Source organism: Pogona vitticeps, chromosome W, assembly GCF_051106095.1.
Source record: "Pogona vitticeps strain Pit_001003342236 chromosome W, PviZW2.1, whole genome shotgun sequence".
NCBI lineage: Eukaryota > Metazoa > Chordata > Lepidosauria > Squamata > Agamidae > Pogona > Pogona vitticeps.
This window is the reverse complement of record NC_135798.1, coordinates 3,210,315-3,227,329: the sequence shown is the minus strand read 5'-3', so window position 1 is coordinate 3,227,329 and position 17,015 is coordinate 3,210,315. Positions and strand designations below refer to the sequence as shown.

The 17,015-nt window shown below is 48.3% G+C and overlaps 1 protein-coding gene and 1 long non-coding RNA gene across 2 annotated transcripts in view; one reads left to right on the top strand and one right to left on the bottom strand.

Annotated features, from left to right (window-relative positions):
* Positions 1–3,368, bottom strand: part of LOC144585014 (uncharacterized) — a 29,721-nt gene extending 26,353 nt beyond the window's left edge. Inside the window, 1 exon segment of the mRNA XM_078382446.1 lies at positions 3,305–3,368. The gene's annotated coding sequence lies outside the window, so the exon portion shown is untranslated.
* Positions 3,369–7,506: 4,138 nt separating this feature from the next.
* On the top strand, positions 7,507–16,770 carry LOC144584960 (uncharacterized). Its single transcript, XR_013539460.1, has 2 exons — positions 7,507–8,079; positions 13,086–16,770. It is a non-coding gene; the product is annotated as an uncharacterized LOC144584960 (long non-coding RNA).
* Positions 16,771–17,015: the final 245 nt, after the last annotated feature.

The window sequence follows — 17,015 nt, the reverse complement described above, 5'->3', positions numbered from 1 at the left end:
CCCCCAAGGAAAGAAGGAAAGCAAAAAAGGAAAAGGGAGGTCTCTATGAACAGGAGAAACAAAGATTCCCTGCACGCTCACACACACACATGCATGGAGGAGAACCTTGCGAAGCTTCCTGCCTCCAAGGTTGGTATTTTGACCCTCCCTCTCTGTCCCTCCCCATAAATCATCCCTGTAAAACTGCATATGAAAAAAGACGTGCTCTATTTAAATGTCTTTATCATTACAGGGGCATGGTCGATTTTCATTCGGTAACATCCCTCTAAAACTGCAGATGGAAGGCAGTTAAATCTAGCTCCTGAAAAGGCCTGCCGGTATTTTGGGATGGTTAGGTTTTCCAGGTAGTTCGCTCTTTGGTGGAATTTGACATTCTAGACCAAAGTTCACGGGTGAAATGTTTTTCCGGACATTGTAAACACCTTTTCTTGGTAAGGCTTTGAGACGACAAGCTGATGCTTTTGTTCCAAATCCAAACGGGATTCCTGCGCAAATGCCCCATATGAAAATGAAAGTCCCTTTGTGGCCCAAGACGACCTGAGAGGTTTCACTGGGGAGGAAGGCAAACCAGAGTCAGCCGGGTCCCTTTGAGACGGCAGAGAGAGGGGTCACTTTTTTGTTTCCCAACAGAAACATCCAGGGGAACATGGCCGGGCTCAGAGGCAGAAACCTCTGCCTGAGCAGGCAGCTCTCCCTTCCCCCCACCCCACCCCACTTTCGGAGTTTACAACCTGAGTTCAATTCTTCATCAGGCTCCGGCTGCCCATCAGTCCCTTCAGCATGTTTTGAAGGCAAGGAGCTCAACTTCTCCAGCTCAACAATTTTCCTGTTTTTAAACTTTCTGTGCAGCCTTTAGGCTTTTGATTTCTTTGTCATGCCGAGGCAACCAGGCTAAGCAAACATACATGTTTCTTCCTTCAGAATTTAGGAATTCTCATTGGTAGCCCCCTTTTCTCCTGGTCAGAGGTCCTAAGGCTGCCCAGAATGTTTAAAACAGTCGTATGGGTTTTAAAAGGCAAACGGACAGAGTGTGTGGAAACGCTGGTTTAAAAAAGAAGAAATAGCACCTCCCACACAAAAGGGCCACAGAGCAGATGGGCGTTGGAGAAATCAGCTTTCCGGAGGTTGGCCTCCCTTTCCTTCATCCTTTCCTTCATCCGGCCTAAAGGCTGACAGAAACAGGCAGCGACTCGGGTTCAGAAATGAATGGCCGCGGCTTCCTTTTAGCTACAGAAATCGTCCCGTCAGAATGCAAAATGAACAACTCTGGTGACCTGGAAGGGTATCTCTTCACCAGAATAGCCTCGTTCTGTCATTTCTCCCCCCAAAATGTGCTAGCCAGTTGCAGAAAGAGTCGCCACCCGAAACGGACCGACTCTCACAGGGACTGAAGTTTGGCAGACCCCGAGGGAGGTGGAAAGAACTCCCCCCCCCAACACGAAAAGGCTTGTTTCAAAGAGCCTTTCCTGCCACGTCTCGCCCGCCCGGTTCCTCATCTGTCCAGTCATGATCTCAACTCCTTCCCATCTCCCAGGCTGGACACTGCCTTGGCCCCCCCACCGGATGCTGAGCCTCTCCATCCACAGCCTGGGATCGGGGCCCCAGAGGCCCTTCCTTCCTTCGTTCGCCTTGGCTTCTTTGTTCCTTTGTTGGAGGGGACCCAGAAGAAGGGAAAGGCCAGCCTTGACCGAAGGGAGGGAGGGTGTGTGGGTGTGTTTGGGGGGGGAGATTTGCCATCTCGGTTCCCTTTCCCTTTTTTTGGGAAATGACTCCCTCTCTGTCTCTGCCCCCCCTCCACATATGCAACGTCCTGGTCTCCCTCCCTCCCTCCCTCTCTCCTCCCCCCAGGAGATCAGCCCCCTAACCTGCAAACCTCATTTCTGGTACCCCACCATCACCCCCTTGCTCCCCGCCTTTTGCAGCCCCCCTTTGTCCTCCTCCTCCTTCCAACCTCATCAGGCTCGCTTCCCCCCCCCAAAGACTTGCAGGCTAAAAATAACTTTTCAATCGGAGGGGGGGAATGTTCAGGTCGGGTTTCCCCCCCTTCCCTTGGGGGTCCCTTGAGGTTTCGGCTGGAGTTGGGGGTGGGGAGAGAGCCAGGCCCCTTTCTCACCTTCCCCTTTGAAACCCACCGGGAGAAGTTGTGATTTTTTGGTGGGGGGGGGTATTGACATGCAGGAAAACCTGGGACTGACCCCCACCCCCATAGCTGCCTTGCTCGGAGGGGGATCTGGACTCCTCTTCCCCCCCAAAGCAGCCCCCCTCCCTCCCCTGAAGACAGACACCCCCTCCCCCCACGCAGAAGAAGCAAAAGGCCTCGTGGGGGGGGTTGGTCACTATTTCCCCTCAGGAGGGGAACTGAGGCGAGCGGGGGGGGGGAGAGGCTCTCCCTCCCCTTTGAAGGCTCCCCGTTTGAAGCCTCCTCTGAAAAGGCGCTTTCTTTGCCAAGGGAGGGTTTTTTCTGCCCTCACCTTTAACGTTTGATTTTTCTATATATAATAATATATGGGCGGAAAGGAGGGGCGTCGAACTAACTCCGCCCCAAATATATACAGTATAGAGAGAGCGAGGGGGGGGGATATTCTGCCCAGAGAGAGAAGCCCATAAGCATGTGGTGGAGGTGGGGGGGGGAGACGGGGGGGGGGGAAAGACGGGGGGGGGGGAAGAGCGCGCCTTTTTGGCCTTCCTGGCAGAGCCGGAGGGATGCCCTTTCGGTAAAACGGAGCGGAGCCATTAATTCACACTGAGGTTGTAAACTCGGAAAGAGAGACGGGTGGAGGGTGGGGGGGCCGTTCTCGTTACTCCTCAAACCTTCTCTCACACACAGGCCACCCCCCCACCATTTTGCCCAGAGAGAGCTTCTTTCTTTCTGAGTGGAAGCGCTGGTTTTTAAAAAAGGGGGGGTTGAGGGGGGTGAGACCCGGGCCCCAGAGGTCCCCCTCCTCCCCTCTGAATCCCCCCTCCGCCTCCCTCTCGAGGAGACCCAGAGGGGGGGAAAGCATTGCCTTGGCTTCCACTGGATAAACAGGGCTCTCTCAGCCTGGAGGCGCTCAGCCAGGGAGAGTCCCTGCCCCCCGGGAGGGGGGGCACCCACAACCTGGGGGTGGGGGTGGGGTCCCCTCCTCCTCCGCCGCCTCCTCCTCCTCCTCCTCCTCCGCCTGACAGGCTCTACCTTGAAGGGTCGTTTTAAGCCTCCCGCTCCTCCTAGAAAAAACCCCTTGCCCGCGATCCTGAAACCTGTTGGGGAAAGCTCAGCCCCCCCCCACCCCCATCCTCTCGTGGACCGGGGGGGGGGGCTGCTTACCATAAAGGCCACTAAAACTCCCCCAACCGCCTTCCTGAGGGGAGACGTTCTGGCCGCCTTCTCTACTGCGCACGCGCCACGGCGCCCCTCCCACTGGCTAACCCACGCCCCCTTTGTGGGGGGAAGAGGAGCGCATGCGCGGGAGGGATTGTGAGCCGAGCAGCCAGGGAGGGGATATCGCGCGTGCGCAGAGACGAGCGGTGGGTGGGGGGCTTGGAGGGCAGCCTGTCCGCCACTCGACGGGGAAGAAAGGGGGTGAGGGGGGAAACGGGTTTTTTTGCCCAGCCAGCCCTCCAGGCCTTCCAGAGGGAGGGGCTTCCGCTCGGAGACAGGTGACGCGAAAGGAGCAGGAGGAGGAGCGAGCTCTCATTGGGCCTCCATTGTACTCTGGGCGGAGCCAGAATCTCTCCCCTGACCGTCGCTGGGTTGCCGGGCAACCCCCTTCATGGACGGCATAATAACGCAGGGGGACGCGGAATTGCTTGAGCCCAGCAACGGGTGACACGCAGGAGGACCGCGTTCTCATTGGGTCCCCATTGTTCTTCCCTGGGCGGAGCCAGAGGCTGCAGACGGACTCGGAGTGGGGCGGGGGAGGGGCTGTGGCGCCTGCGCAGTGGAGAAGGCGGCCAGAACGTCTCGCCTCAGGAAGGCGGTTGGGCGAGTTTTAGTAACCGCTCATTTTTGAAAAATTCCTCCCTCAGGGGAGAGAGAGAGAAAGAGAAAGAAACGGGGGGGGGAATGCGCTGTTGTTCTCCGTGGGGTTCAGGGGTTCACTCGTGCCCGCCTCTTACCTGTGTGTCCTCCTGTCCACACCCTGCCCTTCTAAAGGCTTCCGTGACAGGCAGAAGTTCAACAGGGCGGGGCTTTTCCTCCGGTCCCAACCGTCTCCTCTTTCCCCACACGTTTGAATGGGGCAAGAGAACAAATCCCTCTCCCCCAGGGACGAGGCTGGGCAGGAGAGTTGTGGTACGAAGGAGACGTGGGCCAGCCCTGGGCTTTGGGGGGGGGCATTGACATCTAGGAGTTTGGGGGGGGAAAGCCCCCCCCCCCAGAAAGGAGGCCAGGAGTGGAGAGGGAACTCACTGTGGAGAAGCACCAGTGACTCCAGTCAAACTGGACCAGGTTTTTTTTGGGGGGGGGGGGTTCTTTCCCAATGACTTGGGGTCAACTACCCACCCAAACCTCTCCCCTTTTTCTGAGGGAAAAAAAGCTTCTTTTTAAATAGGGACTCCAAACTGTACCAAAGATTCAGACTTGAACTTTAGCCAACGTCCTTGGAGGAGGCCTTTCCTCCCATAAAAAGGGGGTCCCTTCCCTCCCCCCCCCCCGATCTCTGCAAAGAGGCCAGGAATTCTGGCAAGGGGTCTTCGGTGGGGAAGAAGAGAAGGTGGTGGGGTTGGCGGCAAAGAAAGGAGCAGGAGGGGAGAAATAACAGGTGACCATTAGTCACTCAATTCTTTTTTTTCAATTCTTTGGGAAAGAGAGGAAAGGCATGGCAAGCATTTGCAAATTAACAGACTCTTTTTAAAAATTAAATCTTATTTTATACAAAAAACACAGGAAAAAAACACATACATAACATCAAAAATACAAAAACATACATGTAATAGTGCTTATTATAAACTAAATTCTAACGTGCACCCCATACCCACGGGACTCTATTTACTATAATTATTTTTTTTAATTTTTTTTACATATTACCTCTCCAAAATTGTATTGAGTATTCTTTAGAGGCTTTCCCCCTTCCTGTCACTAACACAAATTCCACAAATTTACCCCAAATATCATAGAAATTGTTACAACTTATTTCCCCTCTTTTTATTTTAAGTTCCATAGTCAATTTATCATTTAATGCTATGTCCCATACTTCACAATACCAGTCTTCAATTTTAATATCATTCTTGTCTTTCCAAAATCTAGCTATTAATATTCTAGCACCTGTCATAAAATTAGTGGTTAATTCTTTCGACTGATGGTCCAAATCTGTGTTATCAAAAATTGACAATAAAGCAATTTTGGCATTAAAATCAATATCTTTACCAAATATATCACACATTTCTTTAAAAATCAATTCCCAAAATTTCTTAACCATTTTACATTCCCACCACATATGAAAATATGTATCAATTTCCTCATCACATTTCCAACATGCTTTGGGGTATGTTGGATTTATTATATTCAATTTTACAGGAGTCAAATACCACCTTAGACAATTTTTTTAAAAAAATTCCTTTATTCTTGTTGACATTAATCTTAACGCTCTCATCCTCCACATTTTTGTCCAATCCTCTATTTTAATTTCTGTTTTTAAATCATTTTCCCAAATTAATTTTAAATCTTCTATTTCCCATTCTTTTTCCTCTTGTTCCAAAATTATATTATATATTTTACTTACTATTCCTTTCAACATTGTATCTTGCATATCTTCATGTGATGACAGAAATCGTTCGTACTTAGTAAGTTCTCTACATTTACCATTAGTTTTCAACCAATCCTTTATAATAATGCAAATTAACAGACTCAGGAGCTTTCTAGGAAAATATTCTGCTCCATTCAAAATGGTGCCACTCATGCCAAGCTCAGGCCATGAGAGGAAAGGACACGGGCACTTCCTGGTGAGTGACGCCCAGCATTGTTTAGTCCTCCATTTCAGCCACATCGAATTAGGAGACAAACTGGAATCTGCATCTGCTTTTCCAAAGATTAGTCACATGCTGCCACTGTATGCAATTCAAATATTGAAAGTCCTTGCTCATTAGAAGATTCACAATGTAAGAACATTATGGCAATTAACAAAATGATCACCTATCATTAGGGACTTCTGTATGGGTTCCCCAGTATTGATTTTCAAGAGCTTCCTCAGATCAATTTCACTTCCACCTACAGCATTTTTAGCAAAATGGTGCTGGATTCCCATTTGGGCAGCTAGGTTTTCTTTCTGTCCTTGTTGTTTAGGGTAGCTAAAGAAAGAAAAAAAGCAACGGATGGTGACCTCGTGATTCCAGACAGCCCGTTTCACCCTCTTCCTAAACTTGATCTCCTACCTTTACCTGGACTACAAGTGTTTCCTGTGGGAAAATCCCTGAAATGAGGTTCCTGGTACGTTGCAAGCCCTTGGCAAATCCATTCATGCATGTGTTGATCATGTGCAACTTTTAGGTCAAAAGGGTACCCTGGGGAAAAGGTCTCTGGACAGGTGGACTGAACTGGCCTAGATGTAAGGCCTGTGAACTAGATTCCTGACCAGCCTGTGGAATGGCGCTTTGTCTTGTTTCATACACAGCACAATTGACTGTTTCCTGTTGGCAAAAAGGGCTGAGGATTCCGTCCAGTCTAGACGTTTTAATGATGGAACGAGCAAAAACAAAACATCACTGCTGGGGGTGGAGAACCCAGCCCACCTGTGGCTCCCAAATCTTTTTGCCCGGATTCTGCCTCAATCTCAGTCGGAAGGGACTGGCCCCACAGGGTCTCCCAAGTTTCTCTGTACATCTCTGTTGTTCTCTCCTTTGAGACTCTCTTAGGTGGCTTTCTATATGTTTGTCTTTTCACTCCTTCTCTGAACAAATTCTTGGTACTTTGAATTCCACCCATTCCTCCATCCAGGGCCGTCTTCTATTATTTCCACTAAACCCTCTTCCTTTTCGATTCTTTCCTCCTGCACCCAACAAACTTCTTCCTCCTCCACCTTTGAACTAACTTCCCTCCTCCTTTCATTTCCTTCATATCTGTTTCCTTTCCCACCAAAAGGATGCACTCCGGTGTTTGTGACTCTAAATGCAGCTCCTGGAACTCTCCCACAAGATTTGTCCATTCTTTCTCAGTCTTTCTGCTGTTAGAGACAGACAGTAAACACTGTGGAGTGCCTTTGGAGGTACTCCCAGCCTCACACACCTCTCTAGTGGAAAAAGATTTGAGTTTCAGGATTTCTGAGGCCTCTGGAAGAAACCTGAGGCATTTTGGGATATTTAATGAAACCGGAATGATTGCTAGGCAATCCATAATCAAATCTCCAGAGTTAGCCTTACAAATCACTTTATGGAAGGGCTCAGGCAAATCTTTATACACCTGTGAGTAGAAAATTGCTGAGAGTTTGACTTCTTCACTAAAGGGAAAAAGGGAGTAAGGGGCCATTTGTGCATAGCTTGTAAATTAATTTCCAGAGCTGAGTGATGAGAGTTTAACTCATTCGCTAAGGAGTGTGTGTGTTATAATTAAATTCCTGAGTAGCCTGAGCCGATAAGATATAGCTGACTTAGGGTAAAAAGAAAATGCAGACTCCGTAAAAGCGAGGCTGTTCAGTAGAAATAGAATGTTTTGCAACTTAATGAAATTGTAGTAAGTTTGTGAGCCGTAACGGACCGCCCGGACGGACAGCCTATATAATGTGTACTCTTCCTTTGTTCCCCAGAGAAACCAACGCTCTGCATGGCTTGGCTTGCTTTCTCTCCGCTTTCTGCAGCAGCGAATAATAAATAGCCTCCACTTTGTAGCCTTCGTGTCTCTGTCCATTTCTGTTGGGGGGAATTCATAAGGGTCTTGAATTCTGATTAACAGATTGGTGTCAGAAGTGGGATAATAGAAGCCCCTTTTGGGGTCAGGCTCAAGTCCGTTGAGGCTGTGGAGAACGGCGGCAGCCTTGCGGAGAACCGGAGGGCCCCCGTCTTGTTTTCGACGGCCGTTTCCCGCCTGGCGTCCCGGCTACACAGTCTCAAGAACTCACAGTGAGACACGAACGTGAGGAGGACGGGTGAGACAGCGCCTGGGTAATCGTGGTATTGAAATATTGAACTGTGGTTATTGGGGCGGGCGTTGTCAGAGTGATTGTGAATGAGTGATTGAGCCTGCAGTTCTTCGTGGTGACCGTTGGAAGTTCCGGCGCCTGGAGTCAGGCTGCGTGTTTGAAGTCTGAAACCTTTTTTTGTGTGTGTCTGTGTTGAAAGGACCCCTTACCTTTCACAAACCTCCCTGATCCCTTTGTGTTTTGTCTTCCCGCAGGATGGGCAATCAGACGTCTAAGGGTAAGAAACGGTCCAGTGGGGGCCAAAAGGAAAAGGGGGATTCCGTTGGGGACGCCCAGACTTGTCGAGGGAAAGATGAGTTAGGAATCCCGGGGAACAGTCCGTTGGTGAGACTGCTCCTCCATTGGGAACAGGTAAAGGTGCAAGATTTTGAAACCCCGGGTGAGATGGTTAGGATGTGCACAGAGGTTTGGCCACAGCTTGACATCGACCCAAGGTGGCCAAAATTCGGGTCATGCATGTTTGAAGATATTAAAAGAGTGGATGATGAGTATGTAAATCATCCCCCGTGTTCCGCGTATGTGGATTCGTCGATGTGGTTTGTCATAAAAACTTGTGGTGGGGTTCGATTGGCCGTAAGAAGAACCCTAGTAGAAGAAAAGCTTCAGGGCAGCGAGATGTCGAAGTTCAACCCCCTTGAGTTTTTGAGTCAGCCTCCACTGACCGCCCCACCCTTAGCGCCAGCCCAAGGTCCTTTAGATCCCCCTCCAAGATACGAGGATCAGGATGATGGGACGGTTGGTGAACGTCGGGAGGGTGGAGAGAGAGGGTTAGGCGATGAAGAAGAACGACTATCCGAGGCCAGTACAGTCGCTTACCCGAGTCCCTCAAGGGCACTTGCACCCTCTTTCAAAGGGGTAGAAGATAGGATAGATAGGCCGAATAAAGAGCTAAGAGAATTACTCAAAGATCAGGAAAGGTGGGGATCGGCCAGCACTCAAAAGAAAAATCCTGAAGCTGAAGGGGGAGGGGGTGCTACTAAAATGTTACCCCTTCGACAGGTCCCTATGGGGGACGGAATTGGCTACGTGGAGGTTCCCCTGACTAGCACGGACCTAAGAATAATTAAACAACAGCTACCCCAATTGAGTGAGGACCCCTTGGGATTTGTTCAAGGAATGGGAGATGCCTTAGGGACGTCTGTTTATACCCCGTCGGAATTCTTGCATATTTCCCAACAATTGGCCGGGGTAACATATACCAACCAAGCCTTGATCAAGGCTCAGCAACTGTGGAAGGACGGAAATGGGCAGCGGACAGACGCTGAAGAAACAGCCGCGTTCCATGAGCGGACCCCTGCGGATTGGAATATCCAGACGCTAGAAGGAAGGGAAAAATGTGACGAATTTAGGAAATATATGTTATTGGCATTTGAGAATATAATTCCTAAAAATATAAGCGTCACCAAAGCATTTGGGCAACCTCAGGGCAAAGATGAGAGCCCTGTATATTTGGAAAGGTTACGGAAAAACATGCGACAATATACCGGGCTAGACCCAGACCAACCCACCAATGAACAAATCTTAAAGCTCCAGTTTGTAGCTGGAAGTTGCCCTGACATTAAAATAAAGCTACAAAAGTTTGATGGTATGCTGGTAAAGCCCATAGGGGAACTATTAACGGAAGCTCAGAGAGTGATGCTGAGGCGAGAGGATGAGAAAGAGAAAAAGAAGGTGAAATTGATGGTCCAAACGGTCAACCAAGTGTTGACCCAGAAGGAACAGGGAAGGAGTTCCTCCAGACCGCCCTGGTCTGGACAAGGACAAGGTGGCTGGAGAGGCAGTAGGGCTAGAGGAAGAGGAGGATATGGAAATCAGGGAGACAGGCAGGCAAACTGGGGAGCTCAGGGAAGAGGGGCAAGCCAACAGGGGCAGAGGAGACCCTGCCCCGGGATGTCTGCGCGGCCTGTGGCCAGTCCGGCCACTGGAAGAGAGAATGCCCACAGAGGAAAGGGAAGGAAACTGAGGAACTTGTACGCATGGCAGCATGGACAACTGATGCATGATTTTTTGTGGACCCCCGAGTCAGGAATAAATTTGTTAGGACGGGACTTAATGGGAAAAATGGGCCTAGTGATCACTTTAAAGGACCAAGTGTGTAAGGTTACCCTAGCAGCTCTCCGGGAGGCAGATGAACGAGAAGTAAATTCAATAGTGTGGGCCAAGCCAGGTAATCCAGGTAATCCACCCCGTGAAAATGAATTTAAAAACCGAAGTGCCCGTGTATCGTCCTCAGTATCCCATCCGGCCCGAAGCTGAGGAAGGTCTTAGGCCAGTAGTGAAAGAGTTATTGGATGACGGTCTAATAGAACCCAGTGATTCCCCTTATTGCACCCCCATCCTGCCAGTAAGAAAACCAAACGGGACTTGGAGAATGGTGCAGGATTTGAGGGAAGTGAACAAAGTGGTTATCCCCAGGGCCCCCATTGTCCCAGATCCACATACCATATTGAAAAGGATCCCTGATTCGCACACCTGGTATACTGTAATTGATTTAAAATCAGCGTCCTTTTGTGTGCCGGTTGATCCAGTATCCCGGCCGATATTTGCATTCCAATGGCCACACCCAGATACAGGAAAACTCATGAGGTGGCAGTGGCGAGTCCTTGCGCAAGGTTATGTAGAATCTCCAACGATTTTTAGGGAAATCCTGGAAGAAATACTCCAAAACTGGGCACCACCTCCTGGAGTGTTGCTTACCCAATATGTGGATGATCTGTTATTGAGCGCATCAGAAGGAAAGTTGGTAAGGAAAGCTAGCATTGGTTTGCTCAATTTCCTAGGGCAACAAGGCCTTAGAGTGTCAAAGGAGAAACTTCAGTTTTGTGAGGCAGAAGTAAAGTATCTGGGATTGATATTGAAAGGAGGGAAGAAGTACATTAACCCGAAGAGAACTGAAGGCATCCAAGCCCTGGAAATGCCCAAAACCAAGAGACAACTGTGAAGCCTATTGGGGACACTAAATTTCTGTAGACAATGGATAGAGGGATTTTCAGAGTTAGTTCAACCATTCTTGAAGAAATTAACAGGGGATCAACCGGAGGTGTTGGTCCTAGAAAGGCCTGATTATCAGCTATTGGAAAAACTGAAGAGAATTTTGGCCTCGGCCCCAGCACTAGGTCTATCAGACCCCAAGAAGCCGAGTCACCTGTTTGTCACCATAGGAAGTGGTGTGGCGAAGGGGGTATTGGCCCAAAAGAAGGCTGGGAGATACCAAGCGATTGGGTATTTTTCTAAGCATCTGGACCCGGTGGTCCTGGGGTGGCCAGCTTGCTTGCAAGCCTGTGCCACTGCCGCCTCAATGGTAAAGGTGGTGCGCAAATTATACCCCTTTGAGGTAATCATACTCCATTCACCACACCAGCTTAGGACAATCTTGACTCATACAGCAAGGCAGTGGATGACCGACAGTAGACTTATGCAGATAGAAGCTATTTTGTTAGAAAAACCAGATCTACTGTTGACCACCACCGATCATTGCAGTCCGGCCAAGGGCCTTTCAGAAAAAGTTTGTTTGGAATTCAAAGGAGAACATGACTGCGTGGCAGTTACAGACCTCCAAACCAAGTACAGAGAAGACTTACAGGAAGAACCTATTGAGGGAGGTAGAAACCTGTATACGGATGGGTCCTCCAGGGTGATGGATGGAAAAAGGAAAACTGGGTATGCAATAGTGGAGGACGGAGGGTTGGAAGTGGAATTGGGCCCCCTCCCTCCCGGTATGTCAGCACAGACAGCTGAGCTATATGCAGTAAAAAGGGCCCTAGAGATTTCAAAAGATGAGACGGTAAATATTTGGATGGATTCAAAATATACTAGCGGAGTGGCACATGTATATGGAAAACTGTGGTGTGAAAGAGGATTGTTAACTTCACAAGGGAAGAACCTAGCCCATCATAAGCTTATAGCGGAAACTTTAGAGGCTCTGAGTCTTCCCGCCCAGGTGGCCATAATACATGTGGCGGGCCATCAGAAGGGAAACAGCCCTGAAGCAGTAGGGAATAGGTTGGCAGATGAACTGGCAAAAAAGGCAGCCGATAAAGAACTGCAAACAGCTTTACAGGCAGCACTAATTCCGCTAGGGCAAGAACCGGCACCCCCTTATAGATACAACCAGAAGGAGTTGGAACTAGTGGAGCAGCAAGGAGCAGTAATGAAAAACGGAGTGTTAACTTTGAAGGATGGCAGACAGTGGCTCCCCAAAGGGGTTGTAAGAGAAGTGTTGAAAGCCCTACATGAGGGGGGGCATTGGGGAACTAAAGCCATGACTAGTGCATTCTCACAGCGATATGTGGGGAAGAAAGTCTGGTCTCACGCAAACACCATCTTAGCACACTGCATTCCATGTCAACGAGTTAACAAGAATAACCCAAGAAAGAGCGAGGGGGGGGGAAACCTTTGGCAGTTCACCCATTCGAAAACATTCAGTGTGATTTTATCGACATGCCAAGAATGGGAACCTTGAAACACTGTTTGGTCATTACGGACCAACTTACAGGATGGGTAGAGGCATACCCTACTTCTAGAGCAACAGCAAATGTTGTCTGCAAGTTAATATTGGAACAAATTATCCCTAGATATGGGATTATAGGGTCCATAGATAGCGATAGGGGGTCCCACTTCACCCAAAAGGTACTGCAACAGGTGATGGAGACATTGGGGATCAAGTGGAAATTACATACCCCCTGGCACCTGCAAAGTTCAGGAAAAACGGAAAGAATGAATCAAAGTCTAAAGAATCAGGTTATAAAACTAATGCAGCAAACTCAGTTGCCCTGGACGAGGGTGTTGCCTCTGGCCTTGTATTCTCTCAGAACTAAGCCTAGCCAAGTAACTGGGTTATCTCCCTTCGAGAGTTTGTATGGGAATGAGCATATGGGATGTAAGTCCTAGGAGAATAGACCCTAATTTGGATATGTTCAAAGATGCTTTTATTAGAAAACACTTGCTGGCACTATTCTCCATTTTATCAACCAACAGAGAGAAAGGCATTTCTACCCAAAGGACACCCCTGGAGACCCCGGTGCATTCATTTCAACCCGGTGACTGGGCCTACATTAAAGCATGGAAAACTGAACCGTTAACTCCCAAGTGGTCTGGACCATATCAGATACTGTTGACAACAGAGACTGCCATCCGAACTGAGGAAGCTGGTTGGATGCACCACACTAGGGCAAAACACTCTGCAAATCCCGAAGGACAGTGGGAAGCTGTGGCATCGGGAGAGAGACTAAAATTGGTGTTAAAAAGAAAAGTGTAACCTATTATGCCTTTGAGAAAAATCTGTGACAAACCATGTCCTTTCTTTGAGATCCAGCTGACACGTAGATCATTAAGCAGGGACGTGGATAAGTGGGATGTGGGTTTAGATGTTGACACTAATATAGGTTGGGTTGTGTTTTTGGGATTTTCCATCAAGAACGAGGCTGTGCTGGTAGAAACAGGACCTAAAGGAGCTGCAAAGGGGTTTGTTCACAAGGAGGTGGAGAGCTTGTGGGACCCCCGCTGGTGGCACACTAAATTTTGCAGAGGCTGCCCATTAACCACAAAACGAGTCCCTGAGTATTTGGAACCTGAATTAGAGGAAGGGGAAGAAACTGATTCCCACCGTGGTAAGAGCAATAGTGGATTCGACTCAGATAGTGAGGACCCCGAAGAATACTTTGAAAACCCTAATCCTTTCTACCCCTGGTGGCACCCTAAACAGTGGGAATGATATAAGAAACTTGAGAGATCCCCTGCTTGGACTAGACCCATTTGAACCCCTTTGTCTATTGTACTGTCATTTTTGCCCTTTCAACTGGTGTGCCCGACTTAGCAAATTTGACGAGGACCCTGACACTAGGTGGTACGTATAATACACGGGATATCAAACTGGACTGTGGGTGGAGAGCTTGTGGGCTGTAGACGCCGAGGCAGCAAGTTATTGGTGGAAACCGTGTGAAACAGAACCTGCAGGAGCAGTGACCATCCCCAGAGGATGGATCCGCAACGCATCTTCGGTGCACCACGAGACGTGCTGGAAGTGTCGGAAGGTAAGCCCTTGCTGTCCACCCGAGCCCGATCCAGCCGAAGAGGATTGGAATCCTCTGTACCAGTACCTGTGAGGGCCGTGCCCCTAGTGTCATGGAGAGGTATCATTGGAAGACTGGTCGGGAGAACCAAGGGAAAGGGTAAACTAATCCCCATCATAATCACATTGTTAGGTGTTATTACCCAGGTTAGTGGAGCTACCTGCCCGTGCATCACACAAACCCGGCAAGGAAGAAAGGAGACACAGACTCTTGAGTATAAATCAGCCTACCAGTGTCTCGGGAATATCAAAGAGTGCAGCTTTAACAATATAAATTACAAGGTGTGCTACGAAAAGGACAAACCTCCTATTTGCTATGACCCCACAAAAGAGCCAGAAAGGATATGGATAGAGATGAGGGCAGGGAAATCAGGATATGGAAGCATCATTGACAGGCAAATGCGCAAGTCTAATGGCCCGGTTTCTCTAACATTTGATGCCTGCAAACTGTTGTCCTATGATTATTGGGGAAATTGTGGGAACCTGGGCTGGGAAAGAACCTACCAAAAGAATGATAAGTACATTGGGTATGGAATCCCACAACAGAGGGTAAGGGCTTGGAGTTGTAACAAGGAACAATATTACTTGTCCCATTGGTCATGTGTAGTGTGGGCTACTTGGCCTGGAAAGTTTGACCCCTCAGCTGTACTTAAAAGGGGGAAAGGGTCAAATTCTTGTAAACAAGGGGAGTGTAATCCGGTTAACTTCACCATATTGAAACCAAAGGAATGGGATACAAAGGATCTATGGTCTAAAGTTTTTGGATTGCGGATCAATGGGAAAGTAAAGGACCCAGGGGGATATTTTATATTAAAACAAGTCAGAGAAGGCATAGTAGGAGAGGATATGAGAACTTATACGACATTTTGGAAAGAGTTGGAATCTGATCCCTGGGAACAATCCGTCACCACAAAAACAATAAATTTGTTCTTAGAGTTGGCCCAGACAGTAGCCACTACCATGAACGTCTCTAATTGTTACATCTGTGGGGGGACTCTGACAGGGGACCAATGGCCTTGGGAGGTCATAGGATGGAATCAGACAGCCCCCTATAACACATCAACATATCCAACTCATAAAGTATCCTCTAGATGGGAGTTAGCAAGTGAGTTGATAGGAGAAAGCTGTGTTCAACGAACAGAACAAGATATGGAATACCCTTCGTTTCTCGGGGATTCTACATGTAAATTCATCAAAGTATTTAATGGGAGTAGGGTTAGTACATAGGGAAACTCTACTCTGGGGTTTGATTTAAGGAACCCCTGGGAAAATTTAACTGAGGTGGCAAAGATCATTTGGCACAATGGTACAGTTCTAGATGGCGGGGTTGCACCTGCCGGTTTGTATTGGGTTTGTGGGACCATGGCCTACTCTCATTTGAGGACAGATTGGACAGGGACTTGTTACTTGGGACATCTGCGACCCTCATTTTTCATGATTCCCCTGTCCAGGGGAATGAGACTAGGACAACCTGCTCAAAACCAAAGGAAGAAGAGAGAGTTGAAAATAGGCTCATGGAAAGATGATGAATGGCCGCCTGAAAGAATCATAGCATATTATGACCCAGCATCCTGGGCCCAGGATGGTTCCTATGGATATAGGACCCCTATCTATTTACTAAATAGGCTCATTAGACTGCAAGCCGTGGTAGAACTCCTCACTCAAGAGAATGAATTGGCTCTGGAGGTGTTAGCCAAACAAAACACAAAGATTAAAAATGCTATCTATCAAAATCGACTGGCACTCGATTACCTTCTGGTGACAGACGGCGGGGTTTGTGGAAAGTTCAATCTTACCAACTGTTGCCTTGAGATAGGAGATACTCAAGAGGTGATTGCAGAGATTACTGGCCGAATGAGAGAACTAGCCAATGTACCAGTCCAAACTTGGACTGGGATATTAGATTCAACAGGCTGGCTGGGGGGGATCTTTAACAATTGGAAACAAGCCTTATTCTTTCTCTGCATGATACTGCTTGGCATGATGCTCCTACCTTGTCTCATTCCTCTAGTCCGCAATATGATAAACTCTGTGGTGCAGGCAGCTATGCCTAAAACTGTGCCAATGATGGTGATTAGAGCCCCGGAAGTACAATACAAGATACTCCCCATCCAGGAGGGAGAGTCAGGTGAATAAGTCAAAATTAGTAAGAAAAGAAAAAGGGGGAATTGTGAGTAGAAAATTGCTGAGAGTTTGACTTCTTCACTAAAGGGAAAAAGGGAGTAAGGGGCCATTTGTGCATAGCTTGTAAATTAATTTCCAGAGCTGAGTGATGAGAGTTTAACTCCTTCGCTAAGGAGTGTGTGTGTTATAATTAAATTCCTGAGTAGCCTGAGCCGATAAGATATAGCTGACTTAGGGTAAAAAGAAAATGCAGACTCCATAAAAGCGAGGCTGTTCAGTAGAAATAGAATGTTTTGCAACTTAATGAAATTGTAGTAAGTTTGTGAGCCGTAACGGACCACCTGGACGGACAGCCTATATAATGTGTACTCTTCCTTTGTTCCCCAGAGAAACCAACGCCCTGCATGGCTTGGCTTGCTTTCTCTCCGCTTTCTGCAGCAGCGAATAATAAATAGCCTCCACTTTGTAGCCTTCGTGTCTCTGTCCATTTCTGTTGGGGGGAATTCATAAGGGTCTTGAATTCCGATTAACACACCTTTTATAGGCTATGTGTTAGATGGCCAGAATATCACACTGGAGGAAAAATTAACAAAAATTAACAAAAATACAAACACACACAGCTTATGAGATGTCCTGGTCTCCCTCCCTCCTCGCCCCCCCGCCGTAGCCCACCTCCTGCCCAGATCCGATGGGGGAAGATCCTCGGAGCCCCA